This window comes from Amblyomma mixtum, chromosome 1 (genome assembly GCF_055824585.1).
Source record: "Amblyomma mixtum isolate Tamu chromosome 1, ASM5582458v1, whole genome shotgun sequence".
Taxonomy (NCBI): domain Eukaryota; kingdom Metazoa; phylum Arthropoda; class Arachnida; order Ixodida; family Ixodidae; genus Amblyomma; species Amblyomma mixtum.
This window is the reverse complement of record NC_143012.1, coordinates 197,700,115-197,722,139: the sequence shown is the minus strand read 5'-3', so window position 1 is coordinate 197,722,139 and position 22,025 is coordinate 197,700,115.

Here is a 22,025-nt window from a genome sequence, read left to right as displayed (position 1 = left end):
CCATCTGTAAGCAGGCGGTTCCCGTTTCCCGCAGGCAGCGGTTGTGCCAGGACGCCATGGGCACACTCAAGGAAGCTCTGCGCGCCTTTCAACAGCACCAGCAACGTGTCCAGCTAGACGTCTCCCTCCAAAGAATTAGGATACGGGACGAAAAGGCGTGGGCGCTACTGTTTTACCATCCGATGCATCGCATTTCGTTCATCTCGCAAGGCACCAGCGACGCCCTGGTTGTTGTCAATATCTACGTGGCCCAGGGTGACTCCTTTCACTACATCGCCATCAAGACCGAGAAGGCGGCACCCGACCGGGAGGCAGCACTGGTCGCCCTTTGCCAGGTTGGGCTGGATACGCAGCGGCGCGCCTCGTGGGTGGCCCCGCAGGAGTGGCGTCACCATCCGCAGGCGTGGGCCCATACCCCCTCAGAGGCGAGCCTTCAGCCCCAAAAACGACTTACACGGTTGGCGAACTGCTCCACTTGGAGGGAGAATGGAACTTACACGGTTGGCGAACTGCTCCACTTGGAGGGAGAATGGAACTTTTGCAAATGAAGATCCCGCTGATGCTGAGTGCGACATACGTCACGTCCACGCTGGACTCACCTCACATATTCGACTTGAATTACATCTTCTACTGACGTTGGCGCTCCACCGCTGTGCATCTGCATTCTGCTGCTCTGGCCTCGCAGTCTGGTGCCTCCAGAAAGACATGCTCGCAGCTCCACCGCTCCGAGCCAGGGACCCTGCCCTTCGGTGCCCTCCCGCAAGCTACCGCGTCACGCTTGCCGTGGACTGTGGCCTTTGTATCTGTGATGCCCGTAATCTGAGCGCCTATATCGACTCGGATACAAATGTATTCTCGCAGATGCCAACACGTCTGCAGCGCTATTCTGCCCATACCAAGTGCAGTGGGAGGTTGGAGACACGACTGAAGCAGTTGCTGCAGAAATTGAGTTGATGACAAAGTTGCGCCTATTCCTACCTGCCTTTAAAAGCAACATGGAACTATTAAGTAGGATATTGGGATCCACTGCTCATTTTCCAGTGATCGCTAGAGCCAAAGATAACTTGGTCCGATTTCTAAAGTACAAAGCACAAAAGAGTGGAATTCCGAATGGCTATGAAGATGACTGTGAGTAAATATATTTACTGTGTGAAGATACTAGAGCCAGCTTTTTCAAAGTTCGGGAACCATGTAAATTTGCCACCAGTGGAAACACGTGCTGCACATGAATAAAAGCTTTTTGCTTCTTGAAGTTGCTGCTGGCTATTGGCTTGCGGAGACTGTCGGCAATAGACACCTTTAGCACACCGTGTTAGCGTTACTGCTACCGAAGAACCGGGAGCCCGCCCACCTCCCCTGAGCGCGCACTGATTGGTCCCGAGGCTGCTGGCGCGCGCGCAGCTGCCGGGTACTAGGCTACATCTGGCGCCGTCAAGACGATTTGCGCATGCGCAATGGCTGCGCGCGGGCTCCCGGTACTCCGGTACCGGTAGTGGTATCCCGGTACACGGTGCGCTAAAGCTGCCTAATGGCTCTTATTTAGTAAATTGAAAGAAATAGGTATAACCCGTCCGCCTTTACTAGACATTAAGAGTTAGTTATATAGCGGATCTGATGTTCCTTCTCTTGATGTTATTTCTTATAAGGATAAGATTTCCAAAATTGGTTTGCCGGAGGGATCGATTCTCTGCCCAATATTATTTTTAATGTACATTATCATTTTACTGGAACGCTTCACCTCTTTCGAACGTTTATCTGATGCTTCGACACCACGACATATAGCTCTGATAAAAGCCTAACAGCCCTCGCGCCCAAACTTAATACCGACTTAGGAAATCTATATTTCTGGCGCTCTCGACACAAGTTACAGATGAATACTGATGAAACTAAGTTGGTACTGTTTATTTCTCCCCAGCGGCCAATCACGCGGTCGTTGTGAAGACATTTCCAAACAATGCAGCAGGGCGGCACTCCCCCCCCCCCCCCCCCCTAAATGACATGAGGCAGTCCTTAGGGGGCTGCCCAAAAAAGGCAAAGGACAGCCCTTGGAGGCCTATCCACTTCAAGCCGTCGGCCATTAAACGGCGCTGGTCAGGTAGGGCGTGTGAGAAGGGTGTGAAGTCGCTCGTTTTCCCGCAGGTCTTACAGCGTTCCTACCATCTTTACAGGAGCAAACTTTATCGCAGTCAGCAAGTCAAGATTATGCTTAGGAGTAAAATGAGAGCGCCATCTAAAATTCCATTCCCACATAGCTCGCATCAGATACCAGATCACTTCGGGCTTAAGGATTCCACTTTGAACCCCTTCATACTTTGCTCAGCCTACTAACAGTTTACAACTCGTTCATACATTCGCGTCTCTCCTATTGTATGATAGGCTGGCGTAACACTAACACTACTCATTTGACATCCTTACAAGTAGTTCAAAATCAAGCAGTCCGAATAATAACATTCAGCTCTTTGCCCCTTTGCTGCTGACCCGAAAAACGCGGGTTCGATCTCAGCCATGGCGAACAAATTTTGATGGAGGCAAAATTCTAGAGGCCCGTGTACTGAGCGATGTCAGTGCACGTTAAAGAGCCCCAGGTGGTCGAAATTTCCAGAGTCCTTCACTACGGCGTAGAAAATGACATCTTTTTAAATTACTTTCAAATAGCATAAATCGCTGACAAGCTTCCTGGTACTAAAGGCAGCTTCCATCAGGCATAACCAAACTAATATCATAAAATAACATTTTTTGTTAAACCCAAAAACACTCAGCCCACATAAACAGAAGTGCTCCTGTTATTACTAAACACGACCCTTCATTACATTCTAAAAATCTCCAAGCCATACAGATGACAGATCTGTTGGGATTGCTAGTGCCCCAGAACTAAAATCCCCCCCCCCCTTCCCTAAAGCATAGCCTCCCACCCTCAGGGTCTCGAGTCCTGGGAGGAGCGGACCGCTTCACTCGGGAAAGTCCAAAGGTCATTTTCATCGAACACACAGACTTCTTATTCCATATTTTCCTACACAATGACAGAACTTGGGAAGTTTGCACTAAGCGATGTTAACAGATCTTTCTTCATTCATGCAACTTCCTTAATATGATGAACCTAGTTTCAGCAGTACCTTAGAGCAACGGCTCCGTTAGGGGTAATCCATATGTGTTGTCTGCCGCTTACAGCTGCTTGCTGGGATGCCATCGAAATGAGTGCCAGGTTCAGACATTACATCAGAGTGTTTTGCCACCTATTTTTGGCGGTTGCAGTGGTCGGCTAGGCTTCGTTGCAAAAAAGCACAGCGAACGGGCTTTTCGCAGTGCATCGCATTAAACAGGTCCGTAGAAGACGGGAAGTGGCTTACAACAACAGTCGAGTAGGAAGTAAGCAAGCGTCTTCAATGAGAGTGGCGTGTTTCCGAATGGTGTTATCTGGCATCTGCAGCCCACGGTGAAGCAGCTCCCGACAACGTCCTGCAGGTGAGCCTTCTCTCCAGCACAGAGAAAAACGTTATGAACTCTGGAAAGCATAACTTTCAGGACACTATCATCAGGCAACAATAGCGTAGGACAAAACTGCCGAGTCATGCGAATGGAACACTCAACGCAAATAAACGTGTGTGCAGTGATAATACGTTTAGAAGCTTCCCTGTTCTTCTTTGTTAAGTTGCAAGTGCAAGTTAATCATAGTTGGGCGGCACTTGTGCATCTTGAAACAACATAAAAAAATTTAAAAAAGATTACACACGCATTCCCAAGCTGCACTTGGCAGTCAGCGTTGCGCATGGGAAAAGAAATCAGCTAGCAATGCCTGCGTACATCAGAGCAAACATTTATATTGATTAATTTAAACAACTAGTCTTAGGCCTAGCATGAACAGCATTCACGCTTATGTTCAGCATTGCACGTTAACAGCAACACCGTGATAGACATGCATTCTGCTATTGAAATCACTAAGCTCTGCATAAGTTTATCAAAGCCAAAGAATTATGTTCTGTGCAAAAAACATGGCTCATATAAAAGCACGTAACTGAGAACCTGCATGTGGTAAATGAAGGTGCACAGCATCACCTTCCGCATTGGCTTCATGTTTCTCACATAAGAAATGGTGCACGTTGATTTCCTTGATGGACAAAGGCTGGACCGTGGCATTGGCTTCAGGCTCCGAAGCGATGCCAACTTGCAGCACCAGATATCGTGTTCCATGGAGTTGACAAGATTGTAAACTGTGGCTGAAGGAGTGTGGGTCCCGCGTACACCGCACTAATATATCGTCGGCGACCTTGTAGTGGGCACCTTAATGCGTTAGGAAACCCAAAAAACATTGGAGCGAACACTTAAGCTCCGCCTTAAGGGTATGACGCGAAAGCGTAAATGGGTTAATGGCCATATATGCGGAATTGCTTACTCCCTACTTTACATTAATAGATCCCTGGGAGTCCTCACACCACTGCTTACGCGGTGGTGAGCGGTTAAGCTATGTACAGTACGTACAGCCTTTGTTAAAAGTTTGGAGCCCAGGAAGTTTGTTTCTGAATCACACTGTTTGGTTCGTAATGCATCTCCGGCGCTCCAAATTTTCTGAAGGTAAGAAGATTTCTGGTCCTCCCTCCTCCAATGGGTAGGACTACCCCGAATGTTACAGGAGTCCCACTTCGAGGCTTAGAAGCAAACCCCCTGGGCTCTATACTTTTGACAAAGACTGTACGTACCACGGCTCTGTGATGGCAGGCGGTGCCGCCGGTGCGGCTTGTAGGACCCAAGTGGCTCTTCCCGAGCAACTTCTCTCAACCAATAATTAATTCACCTACTACCTGCCGCCATTCTGGAGGGAAGGTTGTGATGACGTCACAAGTTCACGTGACCTAGGCGGTCCACCTGCCTCCTAGGTTGCTCCTCTAGGGATTTTTCGTGGATTGATGATCTCCTCATGCTTAATGGGATATACCCATGTCGAGGGATTGGCCAGGATGCATTTTCGCTCATAGACAAAGACGCCAACGACGATGACACCGGTTTCACTGCGATGCGGGGTTCTCTGAGGTATTGTGTTAATATGGTGTATTTCACGACAGAACTGCTAAAAAGGGTACCTGCATTTCAAAATGCAGCATCGAAATGAACTGTCTCGAAATTAGTGCAAAGAAAAATGTGTGTAAGAGCTAGAAGGGGTGCCGATTATTGCTGCAACGTGGTATTTCTAGCATCAACGCCTGAAATTTAAAGGCGCATTCAACTTGAAATCATCAATCCATACGGCGTGCGTAATTGTGCAGGCTCTGCGCTCTTGTCTCCATGTCCTCTAGAAAGAAAGGTGACAGCTCATCTCTTTTCATTGCTGCAATTCATGTTTAAAAAATATCATAGTAAATTGCAGCAAGAAAATGTCTTCTTTTCACACCACTAACACTTCCCCTAACTGCCCAAAGGTATTGTTACGCGGCGGCCAGCCGAAGAATGAGGCGTGGTGAACGATGGCTATGAGATGATTTAATGGCCGTTGGCCTAACGCAGGCGCTCCGTCCCGCGCCACTGCCAGCTTCGTCTTCGTCACACTACCCGGGGCCTAACGGCTTGATAACGGCTTGCCATAAGAAGGACAACAGAGGAGCGTCCAAGCGCGGTTGGCTGGCATGGACAAAACGCGACTGCTATCTCACGCTTGTCTTTAACAACGGGCTAAGAGCGATGCTGGCACTGCACTTTAACCGGAATTTGAACTTGCTCGCGGAAACTGCAGGAGATCTATTCGGCTGTTAGATATCCCTAAATAAAAGTGTCCAGTGCAGTGCTCGGAAAGTTGGTTATGGAATGACTAGACAGTGCGAATGTTGCGCACGTATACTCAAGAGCACCTAATTCCCATTGCACTGAGAAGATAATGGTCAGAAGGAAGAGGAGCCTACATCGTGCTTACTGTCTGACTGATTTCCCTCTAAAACACAAAGGCACGAAGACTATTAGTGACTTGGACTAACGCATAGAGAAGTCCTTGGCTTGTTTAAATCTGCACTTAAATTTATATCCGTCAATATTAAGTACTTAGCCTGAACTAAACTGCTTTAGGCTGTGTATGCGCGGTGACTGCAACGGCACTGCCAAACAACGCTTGCGCACATCTTCCCTTTCACTGAGGTGCAGAAATTAAGCTAAAAAGGGAGCGCGTGGTCACAAATATTCGAAGGAGCTGTAGCCGCCGTCAACAAGAGACCTCAGCAATCTGCCATTATGTAATGCAGTCTCTATTACAGATGTTCAAGGGTGGAAACGCTTGCTCTAAGTGTTCGGGGCCCATTACTAGGAAATCGTCTTGTTTCGCCGGCAACAGCTGTTATTAGAGGGTTATAGCATATCGTTACCGTGTTTACGTTACCGTTTACCGTGCTACCGTACGCCGGACTTTCCGGTTGGCGCTGCGCACGCTAGAAGACGTTTTAGCATACCGTCTCTCCCGTAACAAGTTACGGTAAGGCGAAAACGAATGGTGATGATGGCAGATGTCCCAGCATTAATTACAAACAAAAATACGCATGCATTGCAAGCATTTCTTTGCAGTGAGATGCTGCATGCTCTTGAATCATCTTTTCTTCTTCCTGTAAAGACGTGCGCACTACTTTTCTGCTAACGGCCGCCTCAGCGGCCTTAAAAATACCCTGACCAGTAGACAAATTTACTACACAGAACGCACTAAGTTTGCTTAAGCTGCGCTTACTACGTTGCAAGCGCTCTAAAAAATGCAGCTACAACACCTTCTGTTTGCCGCGCGCAGCGTCGCTTCTTTAGATATATTTGGATGGATTTGGATGTAAACATAGTGGCGCTATCTGGTGACAGTCAGTCAAAGTGCTTGAACTCTGGACTGGAGAAACTTTCTTTTTTTAATTTAGTGGTGAATATAACAAACATTGCCAGAATGTTTTTGTTTTTCAAGGAAGAAAACTATGAACATAGAAAAAATGTTAAAGCTGGCACGAAAACTAGTGTTGTCGTTGCTACGCTGGCTACATACGCGGATAGTTAGGCTTAGCTGCTCGAAAATAGCTGAATTCTCGACAACATGGGCTAGTCGTTACTTAAACCTCGACACATGACTGAGAGTATGCGAATTAATAGTGAATGCCTTCATTTAAAGCGAAAAATGGCGCCGGCGAATGCGGCAGCGATGCTGTATTTGGTCCCAAGCGGCCGTGCAGGGCGCCGCCATGTTTGTTGACCGTGCAGGGCGCCGCCAAGCGAACGCTAACTCTCTCCTCAACGCTAAAAGAGATTCCGTAAAGTGCTAGCGGCCCGGTAATGGGCACGCATGCGCAGATGACGCTAGCCGAGCCCGGTAAATGGTAACGGAAACACGGTAACGATATGCTATAACTCTCTAATATTCCGCTTCACGTTTCCTACTGGCGTCGGCAGATGGCAGGAAAGGAACACGAAAGACTAGAGTTCCTGTATATGCTCCCGCAGGGAGCATATACCTTTGGTAGCATATACAGTAACTCTAACGAAAGACGTGCATAGGAGGGGGGCAAGAGGTGAGGTAGGAAGGCGGGTCTAATAGGATGTCTCCAGGCGCCTGCGAGTGTGAGCCTCTTCGCCTTTCTCAGAAGCTTTGATGCGGACACGATACAGCGAACGTACGCCCTTTGCCGAAAGTAACCGAGCAACAGGTTTTTGCTTCTCAACCGTATAATGGAGCCTTTACGGCACCCCTAAAGACCAAAAGGTGCCAGAACGTCAGGACAAGGGTTCACCTTACTTTGCACAGATTGGGAGATTAAGGGCTGCCATAGGTGCTTCGCTACGACGCTTAGAAACAAACCATAGTAGCCGGGTTACTTTTGGCAAAGACTGTACGCGCCGAGCTCGAAAAGAACCGGAAGCAAATGTAGAAGGAATACAGGTGTCGCCAATATCGAGGAAAACGACGACTAAAGACAAGATTCAGTAGCGCCGATAGCCCAAGCTGTCACTGGAATTATATTGATAGGTCGTACCAGGAGCCAACTGGAATAAGCTGCCGAAGGGCGCAGTACATAGCCAAAATGTGGAAACGTTTCTCGCTAATTTGAGAGCCTTCAGTGTGTGAACTTTGCAATGTGTTCGTTTGATATGTATGGGTGTACAGTAATATGCACACGATCGTATCATGTGTCTGTGTATTCAAATGTATTTGTATTTTATGGTGTTTCATTGTGATATTTTGTGCTCATCTTGGCTTGGAGTCAAAGCGACTTTGCAGTAATAATAAATGAATAAATAAACAAATAAAATAATTACAACCCGCCACTAATTTTTAAAAATTGAGTTTTTGAGGTATAGCGAAACTTTTCGCAGTATAGTGATACGAGTGTTGGCAGTCGTCAAAAAAAAAAAAACGGGCGAACACATTAACTAGAAAAGATTAAATAAATAAATAAATAACTAAAACGCGCCACTAATATTTAAAATTGAGTTTTTTGGGGATAGCGAAGCTTTTCGCAGTATAGTAATATGAGTGTTGGCAGTCGTCAAAAAAAAACAGGCGATCATGTTTACTAGTAAAGAGATGAAGTGAATTCTAGTAGTTAGCTTTTTAACTGCTATCGATAGGCGCCCAATTGCAATTAGAGGTCTGTAGCCGGCCGTTAGCAATAACGATATCAGTTTTTAGAATTTAGAAAACACAATTACCATCGCCACAGTGGCTCATCTAATTTGGGCCGTTTCTCGTGCCATCCGAAAGCTGCGCGCCTGCAGGATGGCGCAAGGCGACGTCAATCAAATAGCGTCACTCCATAACACACATACTACTCTGTCCCCTTCCACGCTGTGCGCCCCTCTCCTCGCCACTATGCTGTACAGAGGTTGTTTCGGGGCAGTGTGTCATGGAGTGACGCTATTTGATAGACGTCAGCTAGTGCCATTTTCAATTGCGCGAGAAATGGCTCAAATTCGTTGGGCCACACTGGCGAGGGTAATCGGGTTTTCGAAACTCTAAAAGGCTGTTACTAATGGCCGGCTACAAATCCCTAATTGCAATTGTGCGTTTATCGATGATAGAAAGTTCAGTAGTCGAATGTAGTGAATTACTTTACTAGTTTACATGAATCGCCTATTTGTTTGTTTGTTTGTTTGTTTGTTTGTTTGTTTGTTTGTTTGTTTGTTTGTTTGTTTGTTTGTTTGTGTTTTATGTCCGCCAACAGTGGTATTACCATGCCACAAAAAACTTCGCTTTACCTGCAAAACTCTGATTTAAAAATTAGTGGCCGGCTTCCCTGTTACATGATGTATACGCCCTGTAAATTTGTTCTGCCTTTTGGAATAGGTGCATCGCAAAATTCCTGATACAGAAAAAGTCGTCATGAAAGGAATCGCCAACGGATCCACCCCGCACTTTGCAGTCTGTATCACAGTTCTTGCAGCCAACGAAAGAACGTGCTTTACCGCTGTGTTCCTACATTTCAGCTGTAGGGCGTAGCGGCGAACACACCAACCAACAAGCATAACCGCAGCCTTTCCTCATGTCGTGAGGAGAATGGCGAAACCTGATATAAACTAAGCAAACTGCGCTCTGTGAGCGGCCTCCAAGATCTTACGGCCAAGTACTGCATCAAAATCGTCGATTCAGTTTAGTTTGGTTTATGGGGTTTAACGTCCCAAAGCGACTCAGGCTATGAGAGACGCCATAGTGGAGGGCTCCGGAAATTTCGACCACCTGGGGTTCTTTAACGTGCACTGACATCGCACAGCACACGGGCCTCTAGAATTTCGCCTCCATAGAAATTCAACCGCCGCGGCCGGGACCGAACCCGCGTTTTTCGGGTCAGCAGCCGAGCACCGTAACCACTGAGCCACCGCGGCGGCTGAAATCGTCGATTTCGGTTCTGGCGAGAAAGCGTGTTTACTTGTCACTCAGCCTTTATATTGTGCACGAGCTTTCACAAGTACAGCATCTCTATATAGTAGGATACAAGTTAAAAAAGAAAACAGCATTTACTAACACTGGACCACGGCCCGCGACATACTGCATTAATCCGCTGGCCAGATATAAAAATAAACGAAATCAACTTTTTAATGTTTGACTGCATTAAACGGGTAGGTGCGAACATTTTAGAGCTCATAATTCTTTTCTGGTAATTTGCTTCTTGTTTAGGTAAAAAGAAAAGTTTTAATAACGGATTACTTTTCTATCGTGGGATAATTCAGTGCGGTGGTCCTGAATGTAGTCGGATACCTTCAATGCAGACTTAAGATGTATCTGACTGTAGTCGCTGTACTACACCAAGATCATGCGGTGCCTCAATGTTTCAATTGCTTGGATGAGTTCAGAATATGTTTTCAGATGCAGATTGTACCAAAATTCAACCACCATATTTTATCAAGTCGCCTTGTCCCTACTGACAGTTTTCAAAATGGATTTTGTTACTGTGAGTGAACACGCCTATTTACTGATAGGAGGACTATGTATCCTGCTGCATACCTACTAAACATTCTACTTTTTATTTTGGTTGAGCCAGGTTGGCAATTTTAATAATTGGCTATTCACTATGCAGCCTATAACCTTCGCTGTTTCCCAGGAAGAACACACAGGGACCACTTAGTGATGCGGGAGACGCTCTACGACGATACCTGAGGAAACTCTTTTGGGCACCGGCTTTGGGCCTGCGTTGAGATTCAGTGAAAGCCACGGTAAGTTTCGCGCACCTACATTCACCACGAGAAGGACTCATTACTACGTGGTAACGACGCTCACCTGTCCTACGGTGTACGGTTTTTTTTTTTTTGCGTCTACAGAAGAGATATGCTGCCGCCACCTAATATCGTAGGCGCAGCAAGAACTTCTACGGTGTTCTTTCTGCGTTCGCAGCGTCGTTATAGCCTTGGGAAACTTGCGTATACGCTAGCCTGGTTTGTAAACTTAGGAATTCTGCATCTCTTGCGAACAGCAGCAATAAGCGTTGTACTCGGCAGCACCGACGCATGGGAATAAGCTTCCACTACTGGAAGGAGGTCAGAGTACGGTAGCTTGCATGGAGACATCGCCGTCGCCGTTGCATGTAGACATCGCGTATGGGGGCCCCTTTCCCTCTTGGTTCGGAGTTTCGCGGAGCGACTGCTAGGCGGCGCTGCAGATTTGCGCGCCTAGTGGTATGAGCGCTGCTCGAGAGAGTGCGCGCGACAAGGCAACCTAGCGGCCAGACCCCCCACGCGAGACCCCAGTAGCCTAGATTACACTGATCACTGCAGAAATTAATTTCGGAATTTTCTGCATATATAACGGTTTCTATATTCGCGCAAAGGGACCACAGGTCACAGTGTAGCCAGAAAATAAAATAGGCTCAAGAACTGAGCTTTCCGCAATCCATTTCAGATTTGTTGGGTGTGGAGAGCGGAAAGGACCGGCGCACAAAACGTACAAGCCGCCGCGGTGGCTCAGTGGTTATGGTGTTCGGCTGCTGACTCGAAAGACGCGGGTTCGATCCCGGCCGTGGAGGTCGAATTTCGATGGAGGTGAAATTCTAGAGGCCCGTGTACTGTGCGATGTCAGTGTACGTTAAAGAACCCCGGGTGGTCGAAATTTCCGGAGCCCTCCACTACGGCGACTCTCATAGCCTGAGTCGCTTTGGGACGTTAAACCCTAATGAACCAAACCAAACCAAAAAACGTACAGTTTACGGTACTTTAAGTACGATCAAATTTGACAGTTCTTCCTCACAGTCCATACTTCTGCAGTTAGTTGAGACAAAACCGAGTGCTTGACTGCATCGAACGCCTCCTTAAAGCCTAGAGCAAACACCCTGCTTCCGTCGTACGTAATGAAGAGCTTACGATTTGCGTTTTCATTTCCACAGTTGACTCTGACCTATGGAACGCTTTCAGGGTGTAATGATATCATTTTTGTTTAATTATTCCTGCAGCCGGAGGGAAATTAATGCTTCAAGAAGCCGTGTTTTGAACATTAAGCATGCATATACTAGGCCGATACTTAGCAGGGTCCTTAATATTTCCATCATGAGAAAGCCTGGCGTGCTTGGTCGTACCATGACACTGCCACCTTTAAGATCTCTGGGAAACTGACACAGCCACTGCACAATGTTGTCACTTGCACCTGATTACAGTAACGGCTCGGCTTTCCTTACACCGAGCAACGCTGTTCTGCCGCCTATTCTCTTCTAATCTGGAGACTGACTCCAGCAAACTACTATACCGATAAGAGCAATACTGCGACATTCCAAACCTACAGACCTCACAGACAGCTCGAGAAGCTCTGACGGATCTTTTACCTGACCACCAACATACTTCATGAGCTTGACTTTTCTTAGCGCTTTGTCGCGTTTTATCTTACCTTCAGGTGCAGCTTAACCTATCAAAGATCATTTCTAGTCCTTGCTTTTGCTTTTTCTGGTAATTCTCTTTCTTTCTTGGCTTGATACCATCCATATATCTGAAAAGTTCTGCTACATCTGCACCATGCTTGAAAATGATTGAAAAAAGAAATCTAAATCTGTGAGAAGTTTCAGCCCCACCTTCTACTGAGCACAGAAGCAGTTTCTAAGCGCGCCACAAACTTCGAGTTACCATTCAGATTTCACACTGTGGATATGACGTAACAAAGCGTCATCAGTGAAATAGCAACGACTTGATTTAATACAGTGCGCAGATAAATGCAGCGGTGCTCACTGATTGCGCTTACAGATCCTCCGTAAGTGCGGCCGCCAACGAGGAATAGTAACTGCACTCCGTATCGCACTGATTCTGGCTGCTTGTTAAGTGCCACGAGGCATATGTTTCACTTCATCATCCGAGATGCCCAGACCAAAAAGTTTTTTTTTTTTTTTGTACGCGTAATGTAACAGCGTGCAGGAAAGACGAGGTATAAACAGAGACAGCAGACAGGACAAGAGCCGAACTCCGATCAACTTTATTTCACAACACAAAATCAAAACTGTACTTTGGTATGGTTTATTGGAGTTTACGTCCCAAAGAGACTCAGGCTATGAGGGACGCCGTAGTGAAGGGCTCCGGAAATTTCGGCCACCTGGGGTTCTTTAACGTGCACTGATATCGCACAGCACATGGCCCTCTAGAATTTCGCCTTCATCGAAATTCGGCCGCCCCAGCCGGGATCGAACCCGCGTCTTTCGGGCCAGCAGCCGAGCGCCGTAACCACTGAGCCACCGCGGCGGAGTAAAACTGCACTTTGAAAACCCCGCTGACGCCCTATGTGTGCATTAGAAATGCCCCCTGTCTTATCTCGCCTCAGCAACTAATGCACGTGAAGAATTATTTTAAAAAATCCCCAAGGTTGGCTCAGTATCTTTCGAAATGGCCGGGAACCTTCATGTTTGTTGAGGCCTTCATCATGTGTTTCAAAGTTAATTTAGTCATACAAAATTTTGTCCCCTATGCAGGCTGCACATTAAAACGAATAAGGGGCAGCCGCTTTAGAGGAACCGTCTGTGTGAAATAAATACTAAATAAAAATAAAACTACGCACAACCATGCCCGTCCATTCCCAACATCATACTGCTACGAAGGGAGAGTTCTTCATTCGTTGCAACTCTGGCGACAATAGCCTCAGAAAAAATAATAATAAAAAAGAAAGTCAGCTATCGCACGACACGTTACTTAAGCGGCAATTCAGCAGGTATAATCTAGCAGCAAGGACTTCAATCGCTTGTAGTGATTCGTTGACGAAAAGTGGCTGTTGATTACCGCGATCTACGCAGCCAGCGCGCATAAACGCGTTCATAAACGCTTAGTATGAGTTCGAGATGCAAACGCATTCGTTGCGGTGTCATCTCTTTCAACCCTCAACTCTTCCAGCACTAAGCACTGCGCCGAAAAAACCGACGCAAATCGGGCACTTCTTCTCTCCGAATTGCAGTGTTGCTTTCCAGCAGCAAACGAGCGTCTCCCATTCAGTTCCCTTATTTGCTGCTGGTTGCACTCGCTAAGCCTAACGCGTTTGGCCGCCTTTTCTTTTTCTTGCTTTTACTCGCACCATAGCACAGAAGGGATGCGGCTCTGAAGCGCGCCATGCACAGGAGAAAGAGCGTATCGCATTTACTTCAGCAGAAGCGAGTGTCATTATTTATTTTCTTCCTCCTTTTATCCGCATGTAGCTGGAGCCGCGTATCGTATTCCTTTTCAGAAACACTTCACGCCTCCGCGCGCGCATTATATGCTTCTTAGCGGAGGCAGAGGCGAGCTGCAAGGATAAGCCACCCGCGCTTTCACGCTTTGTAAAGCTTTTGAAGAAACGCCAACGTTTGTTTTCCCAACTGCGTCCACTCGCCGGGCAAAAAGAAAAGAGAAAAAAAGAAGTAATGCGAGGTGCGGGAAAGCCCCTGACCCTACTGTCTCAGCAACCGGCTTTGTAACGCGTAGGCTTTGCACGGGAGAGAGGGGGGCAGGGGGGGGGGGGGGGGGGGGTGTATCGTGCGAGAAAAACGCAGACGATGTGCAAAACGATTCGTGAGCTCTGCACGAACAGCGCGAGGAAAAGCGAAACCAGGAAGACAGTAAGAACACAGCGCCGCACCAAGCGCTATTCTGATGAACCACGGCGTTTCTAAGCCACAGTTACACTTAATGTTATTCAGATCGAATGGCATTCGATGCAACGAATTTGATTTGGTCTCTTTCGCTGCAATGCAGTAAAAATAATGTCAAGCGCAAACGATAGCCATGACTATCCGTGAAAAGCAAATCAGCACAATTAAGAGACATCAGTGCGCACAAAGTGCGTTTTTAAATTGTTGATTTTTTAAACCCAGTGAAAACATTACTGTGGAATAATATAGAGCACACGACGAAAAATTCGGACGTCGTGGGTTCGGATCTCACCGGCGGCATGTGGTTGTTTTTCTTCTGCTTCTTTATAATACATTATATTTCAATCATCACGCTACTCCCTCGGTGCCTGCCGAGGGATTTGGCGCGAAGAGAAAACGGAAAACGTGTTTCTTGATATATAAAGCACCGATATGTGACATGTTCTGGCCATGTTCCTCGGCACGCACCGAGGGAGAAGCGTACCTTAAACTCCCTCTCTAGGTGTTATATAATATCTAAGGAACTGCATCTCCTCTCATGTTATTAGGCAGAGACAAAGGGCCACAAGGCCGGCTAAGACTGACGGCCCTCTGAGCTAATGTGAACACCCGGACCTGCGCTTCAGACGCGTCAAAAGGGCAGGAAATGATAATTTCTTTGAAACACACAGAACTTGCCGAACCCCTCTATCTCCTCCCTCTTAGTGATAAGGTGCAACACTGTAGCCCCAAGACATTGGCTCATCAGTCTGTCTGATGGCAGCCGAAGGCAGCCGAAGCTTCTAGAAGTAGGCTGATCAATAATCCATTGTGGCACCACCTAAAGAGTGTCTAGCATGAGGCGCGAGCAGTATTGTGCAGATACAGCTGCCGCTGAAGGCAATGCATCATTAAGACACGGGAAGGCGTCGACACCGGCTAGTCCATGCCGCCTCTGCCTTCGAGAGAGAGCCGCGTATTGAACAGGCACCGCCATCCAGTGGTGGCGCAGAGAAACTGGATGCGCTTCCGTTTTTCCTGCGCAACAGGGTCAAATTAAAACAAGAAAAAGCGGGGCTGCCCCTTATCTTTACTTCCCCTTGCCACATGCGCTGGTTTGAGATGAGCTTGTTAAATTATTGCACTGAGACGTGACTAAACAAGAGCATTCTGCTGGAGAGCCCAGACGAGTGAGATGAGGGGCCAGTTGTTACAACATTCTAAGAACAATAAATAACTACGCAAAAAAAGGACGGGACAAAAGAGAAGGAGCACACGGTACGAGCGCAGTCCCGCGTGCTTCTTTTTTGTCCCGTACCTTTTTGCGCAGGTATTTGCTGTGCTAGAGAGCCCCCTGGCATTTTTACGCGCTAGGGACGCACCCATTAATCGTTTAATAACTACAAAATTGCAGAATCTGCACCTTCTGCTGGAAAAAGGAAACTTGATATTAGCGCAGCTAAGTACAAACAACGTGGCCATCATGAAGTGCCCTAGTCACATTTCCGTGAAACATCTGCGCAAGGCAGACGAAACTGCTCAAAAGCGGCGCAGGCAAAAATATTCAATCGGAAAACTCAAGCGCACCACGCACACTAAGGCTGCGTGCGGATTTTTTCCGTCAAAACTTGTGTGTGGCTGGAAACATCGCACTGGTGACAGTCTCACAAAGCCGCGCTGTCAAGTTGTAGAACCCCGCCCCGTCTACCTCTATACTGCCTCCGCACCACTGCAGCCTGTTGTGACTGCCTGAATCGTTCGCAAACCTCGAGCATTGCTCATACACATACCTGTCTGGTTGCTCACAATCTACCCGCTTCCCCTCTCTCGTAGAGAGCCTGGTTGACCCCGGGATGGTTAGAGGACCAACTGGCCCAGGTTGAACAGGTTCCCATCTCGGCGACTAAATCAAAGTTTGGAAATGAAGTGTTTCCTCTCTCCTGATATTTGCATGCAACGCCGTCGCCATCACCATGGCACGATGCTGCTATTTCCTGCTCATCTTTTGGCCACCAGTGGAGTGATCGGTACGGTTCGTGCTTGGCTGTCTGATGCTGGGAAATCTTACTGAACATCCAGACAGTAAAATCCTAAGCGTATTGCAGTATAGGGGACAAATACGAGGTTGTATGGGACAGAAAGAAGCTGTAGGAGATGAAGACGAAGGCCACGAGGACAAAGCGCTGACAGTTGCTCTTTATTCAGACAACAAAGTGCTTTCATTCTGTAATCATGCGCGTTACCAGACCAGAGCGCACAATCGAAGCAAATTTTGTCGAGCTATAGGTTACGCGTATGCTATCTTCTGCCTCCTATTTGTTTACTCCCCTCCAGGGTTAACTTTACGGAGGGCATACTTACGCAGTTGCTCTCTCCTTTGTCATGTGTCATGTTTGGTTCTGTTATGTTTCTTCCAGTTTCGTCGCACGCACGAGATATGATTGTAGTGGTTTCAAAGCAAGGTGCACAACAAGGAGCAGAGAGCACTGTAATAACACGGATCAAAACAAGCAGTCATACCATCTTACCTGACACTGCGAGAGCCACAGATGCGCACTTTGAAGCCACGACAACCATGGCTCATGCGTGTGACATGATTGAAAGAAAGAAGTTAAACATACATGATACATAAAACGGATTAAAGCAAATGCGTGGTGCCAAGTCTGCGTCGTCAATTCCGCTCGATGTCAGCGAGTCTCGTAGCATAAATACACGTGTAACAAAGGTTTCAGCTGTCAATTAAGCGGAGCTAATGACGTCTCAGATGACCCGATGCTAATAGCGTACCGTTCCGTCGGAAATAATATAACGTTATGCCACAAGCAACCTCGCGTTCCTCCCAGACAACACTGCTGGAGACGATCTTTAAAGATTGATTGATTGATTGATTGATTGATTGATTGATTGATTGATTGATTGATTGATTGATTGATTGATTGATTGATTGATTAATTGATTGATTGAGTGAGTGAGTGAGTGAGTGAGTGAGTGAGTGAGTGAGTGAGTGAGTGAGTGAGTGAGTGAGTGAGTGAGTGAGTGAGTGAGTGAGTGAGTGAGTGAGTGAGTGAGTGAGTGAGTGAGTGAGTGAGTGAGAAACTAAGCGATGGCTGTAGCAGAGTTCGCCGTCCTTACAGCGCGATGCATACAGTGTGACAATAAGGGTAAATTCATTACAAACCGCGAATACAGGCTCGAGCACAGCTTGGACAGCCAAACAACCGACAATCTTGGCTTTAATCATGTCTACCTAGGCAATATACGCGAACTGCCCTGAATAAAAATGGAGCACAAGCGGAGAGGAGGAGATCGGTTACAAGAACATCGGAACAACATCGGCGTTCAACCTTCGCTTAACGCCTTCAAAATGGAAGCAATACTATCGCGGGACGCGTTGGAGTACCCGCAGGAAAATGATAACACTCCCGGCACACTGCGCATTTCAAGTGCACCGTAAGGTTAAGAGGGCGGCTCGTGCTCGGTTCGCATAAAGAAAAACACAAAGAAAAGTGCGCGCACGCCCAGCACAGCTTGCAGGCCGCAGCCGGCATCGGATTGTCCTACGCTTATCTTCGCTGAGCAGCAAAGCCTATTTACTTGTTTTCGCGCACAACGGCGGAAAGGAAACGCGCCATACGCCCAGTGGTCGACCCAGTTACGTCATCCACGACGGGTCGGTGGAAAATACGGCCACACTTAGGCGCGCTTTCGTTGATCCAGTAGATGCAGACTCGGAAGTGAAAGTAAGGCGCGAAAACTTCCCGCCAGACAGAGATCAGCACGCCCTGAGCCCGGCAACGGCGAAGAAGGGGTGTCTGTTTTCCACTGTGCTCTGCGCCCGGCCAGATAAATCTGAAAGCCTTTCCGTAACCGCAATGGAGTTTAAGGTTCTGTCGTCAAGACCGCAAATGTGGGTTAATCAGCTCCCCTGAGTGCGCAGATCTTACGCAGTAGCCTGTACCTCGACCAGTGCACCGGTTTAGCGCCAATTTATCTCGCCGTTGTCCTTAATCGTGCGATGTCCTACGCCCACTTTCCCCGCCGGTAAGGCGCCAAGACCTCCGCAGATAGTAGAACAAAAGAAACTGGGGCTCGCTCGACGAACAGCAACGCACGGTCGCCGTAATAGTGATTTGCACCGCAATATTACTGTATAATGGCCCATACAATAGCTGGACGCACAGATTACGCAGTCCTAAATGCATATGAAACCAGCCACACTGGCTCAGTGGTTAGGACACTCGGCTGCTTAGTCCGAGTACACGGGTTCAACCTCAGCCGTGGAGGCCATGAATATTGACCACCCAGAACACTGGATGGTCAATACTCATCCGGAGCCCTCCACTCCGTTATATGAGTACCAAATGCACATGACTCAAAATAACATGCGAAGCTAGACATCGGTGCGGATATATTGATTTATCTTAGTCATTTGTTTTTTTAGTGCCTGAATGATTGGTCGGTACTTTGGATGACAGGTTATTTCGAAGCTTAGACGATGGTCACTGCATGATTTCATGGCACGATGGCAGCGCTGCTTCAAGGAAAGGTAGTTAATACCTGAGTGCCCCCCCCCCCCCCCCCCCCTCGAACCCAGAAAAAATTATCACTAGACCTTCCTGCCAATAGGCTCTTATAAATCATGTTGCACTGTTATCAAGCAGCATGTTTAATTTATGTAATCATCGCTTCAAATGAATTACGGAGTTGTGTTTTTGGAGGCATGATAAAATGTCCAGTCACAGAAAGTGAAAAGACGTGAAGTAAAACTGATGAGTACTTCACTCCATGAAGTGCACCGATGACGTGTGTGCTTGTTTGCTCTGCATCGAAAACTATGTAGAGGCTAACACGTCCGTTTTCAGCATATTTCAGAGTGCCTCCTGATATCTTTAATTAGAGCAGTTAAAACCAGCTGTGCAAGGGCACTGAATTCGAACTCATTCTACTTGCAGGAGTCGTTTCAAAACCTAGCACTAGGCGGCGCCTGCTACTGGCTCCAGACAGCCATGCTTTTCCCGCCCGCGTTTGTGCCAACATAGGCCTAGGTTGGCCGCAATCACAGGCCTGCGTGATCGCTCTTGCTCCGAGCGCAGACAATTTATGGAAAGTTGAAGGCTCTCCGCGATTTTTGCAATTCGATTCTCTTCTTTTCTTTTTTTTTTGTTCAGCAGTTCCGCAACTTGACCAATAATCCGGGTCCCTAAATGATGCTTTCCAATTACTAGCATTTTCTGATCTACCGAAGTCCGAAACCGCTAGCCCTTTCCTACCTTCCGCAACAGCACGTAACTCCAAACCCTCAGATTGCATTACCTTCTTTTTTTTTTTTTACAATATGACACTATATTTGCACGTACCACAAATCTTCTATCGAAGGCTATTTCTGAACCACAATCCTCAGCACTGATTGATTGAATAGTAGTCAAACAGGGTGTCAGGCAGTGGAGTACAAACCCACCGTTGTTAGTGGCAGCATGTTCGCTAAATGTGGGCTGATGGCCATGGCTGGATTGCAGAGAACAAGTTGTCGGAATTGATGCAGAACACCACAGTAATCTCGTAGTTGGCTGATAGCATTGCATTGCAAAAATACTCAGGCTTGGAATTGCAGTCCATAACTGACGCCCTACAAAATCGAAGTAAAAGGCAAGGACTAAAGCTTAGCATGAAGGAAAGAAATGTAATCTTTGATTGCGCGAGAGAGCCGGACTTCTTCATACATTCGCGAAATCTGGTTTACAATATTTTATTTCGCATTTCACACAAAATTGGCCCAGGAATAATGTTTGCAAGTTTCAGGTTCATTGTAATAGCGGCCATCGTGGTAACACCTCGAATCGCATGAGCTGCATGGGGCGGGGGAGGGGGTGTTGCCGAAGTAGTGCGTCATGCATTTGGTACGCATCAAAGCGCTAAGCTATCGTGAGGCGTTCCGTATTTCAACAAAAATAGCGCAGGAACAAAACAAGGACGAGCAAGGACACACACGAGCGCTAACTGCCAACAGTTTATTGTGAACTGCAGGGCGGTAAATATATATGACGTGGCATACATTGCGCAGGCGCAGGAAAAATTTTTTCAATAGTTTCTCAGATAATGTAGTTCCTTACGAGATAATCCAACAGACTGTTTCGCGGTGCACAAGTCACCTAGGCTATCTTCTGCTTCAATAATTTCACGGGTAATTTTGCTAGGATTCTTGGTAATGACAATGCATGATTCATAGACAGGTACACAATCTTCACTGTTTCTGCAGTGGACAGCAAGAAAACCCCTCTTTTTTCTTTTACATTGTAACGATGCTCGCGAAGACGTTCGTTCAGGCACCTTCCACTCTGACCTATATATTTCTTTCCGCATGTCAATGGTATGCTGTATACAATTGATTCCATACATTCAACGAACTTTGATACATGCGTCGTTGTACATCCACTCTTTTTCGTAGGGCCAGGTCTTGTCAACTTGCAGAGTTCCTGCAGCTTTTCAGGAGCTGAAAAAATGACTTTGTCATTGGCCCTGTTGTCCAATCTTTTTCAAGCGATTGTGAATGTACGGAATAATAGCAACTTTTTGCTTATTTGCTGAAAGAGGAGGTGGGACATCTAGGGGGGAGCAGATCTAGGGGGCAACAGACAGGGAATAGATCAACATGGAACAGGAACAGTTCCATATTGACTACTCCTACCGCTAGCTTGGGAGGGTACGCATCGGAGCGCGGTTGCCCCTATGTCAGTGTTAATGAATTCTATAGTCTTAATTGTGCATGCTTAGCATCAGGCGAAGGTGTCACTAACGTAGTGTACCGCTGGTGTAATCAGCGGCTTTAGTTCTACTGCAGTAGCCAGCGCAGTAAGTGAAACGCTGCAGTGAATGCATCGCCAATGGTGTGTCTCTATTCAAAAGATGGTGCGCAACCGGCCAAGAAAATTCTTTGAATTTTGTTTTAAAGGTTATACCTTTCAGGTCCATCGCCTAATGACGTAAATTACAGCTCAGGACTGAGAATTGCTTCAACGCCCCTTGTACACAACACGCATGAAGAATAAGCCCATAGGGGTCGGTAGAATACTGGATGTGAAGAAACTTATAGCTGGATGTTTTTTGTCATGTTTAAGCAAATATTGAAAGGAACGATAGCATATGCCGAATTACGGAGAGTTCAGTTAGTTGGTATATATGATGTACAAACAGCTGAACTTGTTCTTAAAGAGGTTTTAAATGAACGCTTTAAGCCCTGCATTCATTCCTCCGGCACTGCCACGTAGGTTTGCTGGATAAAATTGCGGAGGGGCGTGTGATGTTACCACTGCCGACGCTAAAAAGCAACCATGGATGGTGCGGAAGCAAGAAAAAAAATGGAGGGGACACTTCAGCTCTGTCTTAAGGGTACGGCGCGATAGCGTAATGGGTTAATTCTCATTACGCGCAGAAGGTGATTCTCTACTTTACATTCATAGACCCTTAGCAGTCCTCATATCCCTCCTGGTGCCGTGGTGCAGCTGCTAAGCGATGCGCCACTGCCCAGCGATG